Genomic DNA, 10373 nt, shown 5'->3' with positions numbered 1-10373 from the left:
GACCTTTATGCCAATGAACAATACAAACACTGCTGATCTCTCTCACATCATAGCTTTGCCCAGGGAAAGCACATTCCTCTTCATCAGAGTTTGCCCAGGCTCATCCTCAAAGGCAATCTGTCCTCACATGCTCTGTCCAGACATTCTCTCCCAGAGGAAAAGCAGAATCCTGACCCCTAAAATCATGGGCATCTCAGCACTGAATCTAGCCTTGCATAGTAGCATACCAACTCCCCCAGAAAGACCTCTCTCCACTGGCTCCCTACCTGTGGTTTCCTTCCCTGGTACCCCTCACCCACTAGCATGTGTTTTTTTTCTGCCTGCCAGGGTGATCCCATCACTGTCCATCATCACATCCACACAGCACTTGTCTCCTGATAGTGTCTCTAAACCCATTCCACTCCAAGGGCCACCTCATGGCTTGTTCTGAAGGAATCTGGGACCCATTGGTGTGAAGAGTAGGAAATGCTTTAGGTTGGACTCATGTGCCTGTAACCAGCACATCATGTAGGGGACACACATCGTTTTTGCTGACCCCCTCTGTGATTTGTCTTTCATCTGGAACAAGCACCAAGATTTCCCTTAGGGGAGCTTAGTGGAACTGTCCATCAAGCTTTGCTCGAAGGTGGCTCATGACACAGTCCAGCCATTCAGCTCTCCCTAGTACAAGTCATGAGTCAAGAGAGATGGGAGGACACACACTGTCTGGTCCAAGGGCAGCCCAGAAGAGAGCTGGCCACTGTTCTGGCCTCCCGAGCTACCGTGATCCCTCCTTCTCAAGGTGGGTCTTCACTCTGTGTGGTGTCAGGAGGCTGACAACTAACTCCTTCCTTGCTTAAATTATTGATTCCATTTCTGCTGCTTACAGCTCTAATTCGCATAAACACTTCCATAGGTGTTTGGCTGGCAGATCAGGTAGAGCCGTAAAGTCCTCTGTGTCCTTTATATTTTCCTACTGCTCTCACAAAAAGGTGTCACCACAGGCTCTCCCTAAACTCTGGACATGACAAGCTCTACAATCACTCTCTTCCTGTTCTTTAAGGTCTAAGACGTTATCTGAAGGCCTCAGAGAAAGCAGAATTCTTAAAGGAAAAACGCTATGGAAGCTGAGGGTGGAGACAGACTGTTCTAAACTGAGTGTGTCAGCCGCTCACAGTTGGCCTCACTGACTCTGTATGGGGCAGATGAGGACAAGTACATGGGGATAGGACACTCACAGAGGGTCCTTCATTCTCAAACAATGAATTAGCACAATGTTAACCAAGGAGACCTCAAGGGCTTCTAGAGGTGACATCTCAATGCAAGTCTCCCAGTTTCAAAAGGGATCATGCGGAAGCAATCAAGCAAAGGGTAGACAAAGGGTGTTGTGCGAGCCAGCCCCATGCAGCTGACCAACCCCAGTGCCAAGGTGCCAGCAAGCAGGACTCTTTTAAGATTCAGCATTACACCATGCAGCGAGAAGGGAGGCAATTAAATCAGAAGCCCTGGTGAGAAAGGAAAAGCCAGTGGGGAGCACAATGCATTTGTCTCAATTAGAAAGGAGAAATGACAGGCGTCTGACATCCTACCCTATTACTGGTCATTCCTGTAATGCTTCTAAAAAGGAAAACTAGGCTCCAAGGAGATTTGCTTAATGATAGCTTCGAAAAGCTGCAAGACTCACAAGGAGAACGAAGTCCCACCCGACAGTGGAGAGCAGTCTGAGGTGAAATCAGTAGAGGGAACCCAGCCTGAGGTCTGGAAACCGAACGAAGGTTCACATTCAAGTTCTGCCCTGACTTCCCCTAGCCCTCATTCTCACTGTGTCTTCACCTGTAAAATAAATCAGGTCACCGTGTAGCAGGCTCATTCCACAGAACAAGTGAACATGTGAAACCAGACCTTTATTAAGCCCTCAGTGTGATCTTCTGAGTACACGAGATGAATAGCTCAGAGGATCTCAGAGGGAAAGCCCACTGCACAGCTAGATGCAATATACAAATGACCTTCTCCATTGATGCTGTGTTTAAAAGACATGGAGGAAGCCGAGGAAATGGCTTATTGGGCAAAGTGTTCGCTCCTCAAGCATGAAGACCTGAGCTCAGGTCTCCAGTCGTCCGTCCCCCCCCCCCCACACACACACACACAAAAGCAAAATATGACAGCACGCACTCTGTGCTAAGGAAAGGCAGGGGGAAAGAGGAGGATTCCTGAGGGTTACAGGCCAGATATCCAGCTAAATAAGTGAGCTCCAGGTTCAATGAAGAGATCCTAAAATAATGTGGAAATTGGTGGAAGAAAATGCCAGACACCAGCCCTGGCCTCCGCATGCACATGCAAACAAAGATGTTCAGGAAAAGAAGAGAAAGAATTCTTACAGAATGCCACTAAGAACCTAGAAGAAGTGCCATGAATGGGATATGGTTTGACAAAAGTCCCTCTGTGTCTGCCTTAGTGACAGAGAAAGCTTAGACAGAAATCAACACAAGACAGTCCATCTTCATGAGCTCATGAATGGGGGAGGGTCGATTCTTTTTCAGCCTGGTGTCTTTGAGTGTTTAAGGCATGGAGGGAGAATAATCAGAGCTGAGTTTTGAGAGGGTCCCAAAATAGCACCTCACCTGCTGCCATGTTCTCTATTGACCACAAAGGCTATTATTTATTTCAGCAGATGGTGAGAAGCTGGGAAAAGCAATCGCGGGATGCAGGCATGAGCATTATGTTAATGACTGGGGCTCAGGTGATTAGCTCACAGTTAATGTAAGAGCTTTCTCTCCTCGAGGTTGTGGGACTCTGACCTGCAGCCTCTGGCACCAGTGTGCTAATTTGGACCCCAGTCTCTGTGGGTACAGTGCTGAGCCTGCTTCCTGTAGGCTGAGTTCCCATCTGAGGCAGTGGTCTTTCCTGGCACGCTCTGAGAATTCAAACTTTCTCTCCATGGGTAGCTCAGTTCCCAAGAAGCATTTCCCGGGTTAGAGGTGCAGAAAGAAAATCAACAGCCTTGGAGACAGTCGTCCCTTCCGCCAACAGCTGCCACCCAGTCCTGCAGGCTAGTGGAGCGAGAGGCATCTTCCAAGAGGTTCCGTGGGGGACTCATTCCCTGGACTCCTGAGGTTAGCCAGGAAAGCACACTCACTTGAGAACCATCCAAGCCAGGCAGGCTGTTTGCTTCTCAAACTACTGAGCCCCGTTACCGCAAGAGTGGCAGGCCTATGAATTCTCCACTCTGTAGTTCTCTGTGTAGATGGGCCAGCATCTTGGGCTCTGCCAGGGCTAGATGCACAGTTGTGACTACAGTACCACCTTCCCCAGCCTCTGCCTGACACCAATCCTTTCCTGCCACACCTGAGAGTTTCAAATTGACAAATGGCATTGAGGTTGGGGTGGCAGGGATATGGAATCGCACCCAAGCCTAAGACGCAGGAGAAACAAGGCAATCCAGAGAGTCTCCATGAGTAAAACAAACAACAGTATTTGCAGAAGCAAACGACCATTTGGTTGATGGTTTTGGTCCTTGATTTCAAAAGCACTCTGTCAGGGAGTGTGTAAAAGGAAATAAGAGGAACTACAGTGGGCAAAAGTGAGTTGAGCACCAGCATGCACTGCTCTCTGCTTCCTGGCTGTGGATGTCACATGACCACCATCCCCATGATGCCATGACTTACTCACCATGATGGATTATTTCTTCAGCCCACAAGCCAACCCCAAACCTTCCTTCTTTTGGCTGCTTGTGTTCAGTGTTTGTCACGGCCACATTCAGGGTAGGTCTGCTCATCCCAGTTAACCCAACCTAGAAGCTCCCCACAGACATCCCAGAGGCTTGTCTCCTAGGTGACTGACTCTAGCATCTGTCATTTGAAATAACTGAAGAGGCATCCTACAGCTGTTCTCTGGGGGGCAGCAGGTGTTTGCACAGCAGAAGGCAGAAACTGCTGAATGAAAAAGGCCCAGCCTGAATCCAGATTTTGACAGTCACTCACTATGTGACCTTGGACATGTTTCTTAACTTCAGTTTCATCTCTTAGAAGTTCTCATCTGTTAGTATTTCTGGGAATTAAGTCTGACCATCCCTGTAAGAGAGCATGGCCCAGGGCAGACACATGGTAGCAGACATTCCCACCAACATGCATGGCTGAGCTTCAGTTCAGCGTTCAGTGTGTGCTCAGGAGTCAATAAAGAATTAAGAGTGGTTAGAGAGAGGACTCAGTTAATAAGCTGCCTACTTAGCACTCATCAAGCCTCGGGTTCAGTATCTAGCCCTTAAAACTGGGTATGGTAGATCACACCTGTAATCCCAACACTCAAGAGGTGGAGGCAGGAGGATTAAAGTCAGTCTCAGCTACACAGTAAGTTTGAGGCCAGTCTGGGATATATTAGACCCTGGAGGGAGGGGCAGGGGAGGAGGAGGAGAAGGGGGAAGATGAGGAGGAGCAGGAATAGGAGAAGGGCTCACTGTAAGAAACCAAAAGAAGCCGACTTCTAGCCTTCTAGCTCTTTGAACCTACTTTTCTTGCTATATTTCTTCTCAATAATTAAAATAGCTGCAGTGCCTTGAAACCCACAATTCTACTTATGATGCTTATTATCTGCTTCGTTCCAACTCTCATCATTTAAGGACTTACTCATTAATTCTTGCAGAAGGAGTTTAATTTCAGCAAATGTGTTTTTGAGATATTTTGACGTCCCGGAGCTATAAAACTATAATGCGATTCATTTACTTTCTGAAAGACACACAGGCTATTACTTTTTTCTCCTTTTCCCCAGGTTTAGTGATGCATACTTGAGAAATATAAGCTGTACATACTCGAGACACATGGCAAGATAGCTTTATATAGAGAGTAATGGCTAAGACAAACCACTTCCCACGCCTTCACTTCTCCATCCCGGCGTGTGTGGAAGTGCATCTGCGGGAATTTCCAGTCAATCAGACAGTAGTACTAGCAAATGGCACCATCCTAGAGCTCATATCCCCAAATCCTTTCATCTTATGTATGAAAATGTACTCACTTTTACCAACACGCCCCTATTTCCTAGATCCCCCAGGACTCCCTTGAGCACTGCTCTAACCTCTGTGTCTGTGGATTTGATGTTTTTTTATTCCACCCACATGTGAGAACACCGCATTTGTCTTTCTGTGTCAGCCCATCTCATCCAGAATAATGTCCTCCTGTTGCCTCACATGGCTGCATTTCCTCTTCTTGGCTGAGTAATATTCTGTTGTAAATAGACACCATTCCTTCTTTAACCACCCACCCATGAATGAGCATTTAGATTGATTCTTTATCTTGACTGCTGTGAGTAGCACTCTGCACTGAACATGAGGGTTCAGACAGTCAGTGTGATGAACCTCAAAAAAGGTAGGTAATGACATTTCAGATTTTTCAATTGTATTTAGTGTGTGAGGGGCAAGTGCTGTAATACATATACAGGTATATACTCTCAGTGGCCAGAGGCTCTGTCATTCTCCACCTCATGTCTTTGAGACAGGGTCTTTGACTGAATTTGGTAGCTAAGCTGGCAGCTAGTAGTCCCAGCAATCCTCCTATCTATGCTACCCATAGTTCTGGGGTTATAAGTATATGCTCGTGTGTGTGTGTGTGTGTGTGTGTGTGTGTGTGTGTGTGTGTGTGTGTGTGAGAGAGAGAGAGAGAGAGAGAGAGAGAGAGAGAGAGAGAGAGAGAGAGAGAGAGAGAGAGAGAGACGAGCCCATACCAGCTTTTTATGTGAATACTTGGGATCTAAACTCAGGTCCTTGTGCTTACACATGCTGAGCCACCTCCCCAAGCCCGCTGTCCCAAGGCCAACATTACAATAAATAGGTAGCAAGAGTCATGATGACCCTGAATATTTACTTCCAAGATGATTCTCATGAGCTAGCAACAGTCCCCATTCATTCCTATGCTTGCTCTGTGCCTACTACGTGTCAAGAAGATGCTGCCTGAGCCCTGACTGCTCACTCTACTGAAACCTGACCTCCTCCGGCCTCTCTCTGCATGGTTCAGACTCATCAGAGCAGCTTTCCCTTGACAGCCACGACCTCAGCTGGGCGCAGGACAGCCAGCTGCAGCCTTCCTGCCTGGATTGTGAGCAGAGTTCCCAGCACCATGGTGACCCTGAAAACACCCTGACTAGAGAGCTTGACAACATTTCAAAGGAATTCCACAGAAATTGTTAAAAACTTGTTTCTCCAATCATGGTCTCAACATCTCTTACTCATACAATCCCTCCTCTCTCTCGCTGATTGGACTCCTGGAGCTCCACCTGGGTTTGGCTGTGGATCTCTGCATCTGCTTCCATCAGTCACTGGAGGGTTCTATGACGACAGTTAGGGTGTTCGGCCATCCGATCACCAGAGTAGGTCAGCTCAGGCACTCTCTCGACTATTGCCAGTAGTCTATGGTGGAGGTATCTTTGTGGATTTCTGGGGACCTCTCTAGCACTCTGCTTCTTCCTATTCCCATGGGGTCTTCATATACCATGGTCTCTTATTCCTTGTTCTCCCACTCTGTTCCTGATCCAGCTGGGACCTCCCACTCTCCTAAGCTCTCTTTCCCCCAACCCTTGCCCTCCATTACCCCCCACCCCTGGTTTGCTCATGTAGATCGCATCCATTTCTCTGACATTGGGTGATCCCTGTGACTTTCTTAGAGTCCTCTTTACTAGGTAGCCTCCTGGAGTTGTGAGTTGCAGTCTTGTTATCCTTTGCTTTACATCTAGTATCCACTTATGAGTACATACCATATTTGTCTTTCTGAGTCTGGGTTACCTCACTCAGGATGATATTTCTAGTCCCATCCATTTGCCTGCAAACCTCATGCTGTCATTGTTTTTCTCTGCTGAGTAGTATTCCATTGTGCATATGTACCACATTTTCTTTATCCATTCTTCAGTTGAAGGGCATCTAGGTTGTTTCCAGGTTCTGGCTATTACAAATAATGCTGCTTATGAACATAGCTGAGCATGTGTCCTTGTGGTATGATTGAGCATTCCTTGGGTATATGCCCAAGAGTGGTATAGCTGGGTCTTGAGGGAGGTTGATTCCCAATTTTCTAAGAAAGCGCCATATTGATTTCCAAAGTGGCTGCATAAGTTTGGATTCCCACCAACAGTGGAAGAATATTCCCCTTGCTCCACATCCTCTCCAACATAAGCTGTCTTCAGTGTTTTTGATCTTAGCCTTTCTGACAGGTGTAAGATGCTATCTCAGAGTTGTTTTGATTTGCATTTCCCTGATGACTAAGGATGTTGAGCAATTCTTTAAATGGGACAAATAGCCAAACTAATGGAAACACATACACTGTGAACCAATAGCTGAGGAGCTCCCATGGAACTGGACCAGGCCCTCTGGATAAGTGAGACAGTTGATTAGCTTGAACTGTTTAGGAGGCCCCCAGGCAGTGGGACTGGGACCTGTTCTTGGTGCATGAGCTGGCTTTTTAGAATCTAGGGCCTATGCTGAGACACTTTACTCAGCCTTGGTGTAGGGAGGAGGGGACTGGACCTGCCTCAACTGAATCTACCAGGCTGGGCTGACTCCCCAGGGGAGACCTTGCCTTGGAGGAGGTGGGAATGGGTGGTGGATTGTGGGGGAGGGCTGGAGGGTGGGAGGAGGGAAGACAGAGAAATTCTTGGCTGATATGTAAAATTAAATTAATTATAAAATAAAAATATTTTTTTTTAAAAAATTTTGTTTCTCTTGACAGGCTTAGAAACACAGTTGCCCTCAGTCAGCGATCTGAAGACAAGAAACAATTTTTTTTTTAAAAAAGGAAAAGTGTTTTAAGCTAGAATTAGCACAGGTGTGGTGGCTCACACCTGTAATCCCAGCACTCTGGATGCTGAGGCATCAGCATCACAATGAGTTAGAGGCCATGCAGGCCGAATAGTGGGATACAGGTTAATGTGGGCTACAGAGTGAGACCCTGTCTTGGATAAAAGAGAGGTGATAGATGATAGATAGATAGATAGATAGATAGATAGATAGATAGACAATAGGCAGATAGATAGGTAGTCAGACAGACAGATAGGAAATTTGATTTAAGCAGACTGAAGTCAAATACAAGCATCTAGTTAGTCTAAATATTGTAGAATAACCACTAAGGCTGAGAGAAAGAGTCTCAGAAGCATGCCAACTGCAGCAGCATGGCAGTCTCCCTCTTCTCTGTCCCTTTACCCACCTGTGAGACCTTAGCATCTGCAAACACTCCTCTAGTGTCCCCCAAAGCCAGAACTCTGAGCTGGCCTGGATGAGTCTGTTTATCCTGCCACAAGTTGCCCACATATTAACAAACTGTCCTCCCTTCAGAAGGGCCCTGAGGAACCTCGGAACAGCACAGCATCCTTACGCTACTGTGGGGTACCCAAGCAAGGCCAATCCATGGGGGTATCCAACTCAAACCTGGGAATGGCTCTCCTAGTGATCCACAGAAATTTTAAGTAAAGACGCTGGGCTGGGCCTGTATCTCAGTGGTAGAGAACTTGCTAGAATGCATGAGGCTCAATCCTTAGTACTACCAAGAAGTGGGAGACGGGGAGAAAACAGGGTAAAACAAAAACACTCTCCACTCGAATGAATCCATTAGTAAGTTTTCACTAAACTCCTGCAATGTCTGCAGAACTTAGGGATGTTTGGGGAGGGACTTATTTTTGTTTTCTAACTGACCATCAGCAAGGCCTTGGATAAACAGGTGCAAATTACTCCTTTATCTAATTAACAAGCAAATACAAAAAAAAAAAAAAAAAAAACAGAAGTCTTGCTTGATCCCTTATTCTTCTAGAGTTAGGAACAAATAAAAATATTCTAGTCTTTCCTAAGACTGTTAAAGGCTGAAAGTCAGGTCATAGCATTTGTAGTTCAATTCAACAGTACATCATTGAAAAGACGATATACCAAGTGGATCATAAACTGAGTACATGAGCTGTTCCTATTATGCCAGCACTTGAGTGCTAAGGCTGGAGGATGATCAGTTTGAAGCAAGCCAAGATTACATAGTAAGACTCTAAAAAGTGTGTTACAAAACTATCTTTCTATTGAAGATACTCTTTTTAATTCATCACTTCTCTACATCTGAACTTTATCCTGAAGTATATGGTGACCTAGATGTCATTGACATTGGTGGTCGGAAATCCACAGCACCCCAACTGGTGGCCACCAAAGAAGAAGCCCTCCACTCAGTGCAGAGATGCCTCTGCTTCAAGGTGTGTCTTTTTGCCCAGAAATGTATGGGGGTGTTCCTTTTAAGGTCTCTGAAGCTAGACTTTAATAAATGCTGGAAACAGAAGCTAAAGATAGGGTTGGGGAGCTGAGACAGCTAGGCAGGTACGAGTCTTGGCTGCACAAGCGTGAGGATGTGAGTTCAAATCCCCAGCAACCACACATAACCTTGTAACCAAAAAACGGTGAACTTCAGTCGCCGTGAGAGGCCCTGTCTCATGGAAGTGAGGCATGGAGCAATAGAGGGAACATCCAACCTCCTCTTCTGCATCCGCACACAGAGAAGGGTGGGGAAGCTACATGGAAGAACTGGATTCTTAAGCCATTAGCCTTACTGAAATCAAGTAAGTTTGCCCCTCTCAATACGCACTATAGAATCACCTCCAATTCCAAAAACCAGTTTCAGAAGCACTCCACTAACAAGGTCATATGTGCAAAAAGGGCAGCCTGCTCCCACCCATTCAGAAGCTAACACCTCAACTCCACCTGTTCACATTCCGTAGCTTTACATAGAACACATGACCTAGTTGAACCCCACTGTGATCTAAATATTTCTAATTTGCAGTCTAGTCACAAGATGTGACCTGGAGAACTGGATCTAGGCCTGCAATCCGGTACGACCTTGAGTAAGCCAGTGCCTCCCTGAGTTGTCTGCAAGAGACGACTGAGAGCCTGTCTCTATGAGCTTTCTCTTCAAGGAGTTACTTCTCAAGTCTGCTGAATGTTATGTGGGGCTCTTCAGAAGCACCAACATTTATGACAGATCTGATGGTGTGTAAAAGCAGCCCTGCCTCCCAGGGAAGACAATGACCTAAAGGGAGTCCCTGTACCCCCACCAGAGCTGAGGTTTTACAGCCTGTGCCATGCCAGGCTGTGATATGACAGATACACATGTACAGAATATAGGACACTGTGTTCCATTGTGCCATGTGTTGTGCACTGTTATTTTATATCATCACCAGACTAAGTGCTTCTTTATGCCTGCATCTCACTCCCGTCATACCTGAGGCTAGGTTCTGACCTTGCTAGAATGGCTGACAATTTGCACACACTTATTTGAAGTGATTATAAAAGTGCTCTTCAGTGACTGAGCATTTGATCTCTCCTACTTATATCAGCCATGTCTCTTCTTTAGCCTGGCATAGAGGGGGTACCACCACTGAAGCCTGTGGGCAGATGG

The sequence above is a fragment of the Peromyscus leucopus genome, chromosome 13 (assembly GCF_004664715.2).
Source record: "Peromyscus leucopus breed LL Stock chromosome 13, UCI_PerLeu_2.1, whole genome shotgun sequence".
Lineage (NCBI taxonomy): Eukaryota > Metazoa > Chordata > Mammalia > Rodentia > Cricetidae > Peromyscus > Peromyscus leucopus.
The sequence above is the reverse complement of the archived record's forward strand: the minus strand, read 5'-3'. Positions refer to the sequence as shown.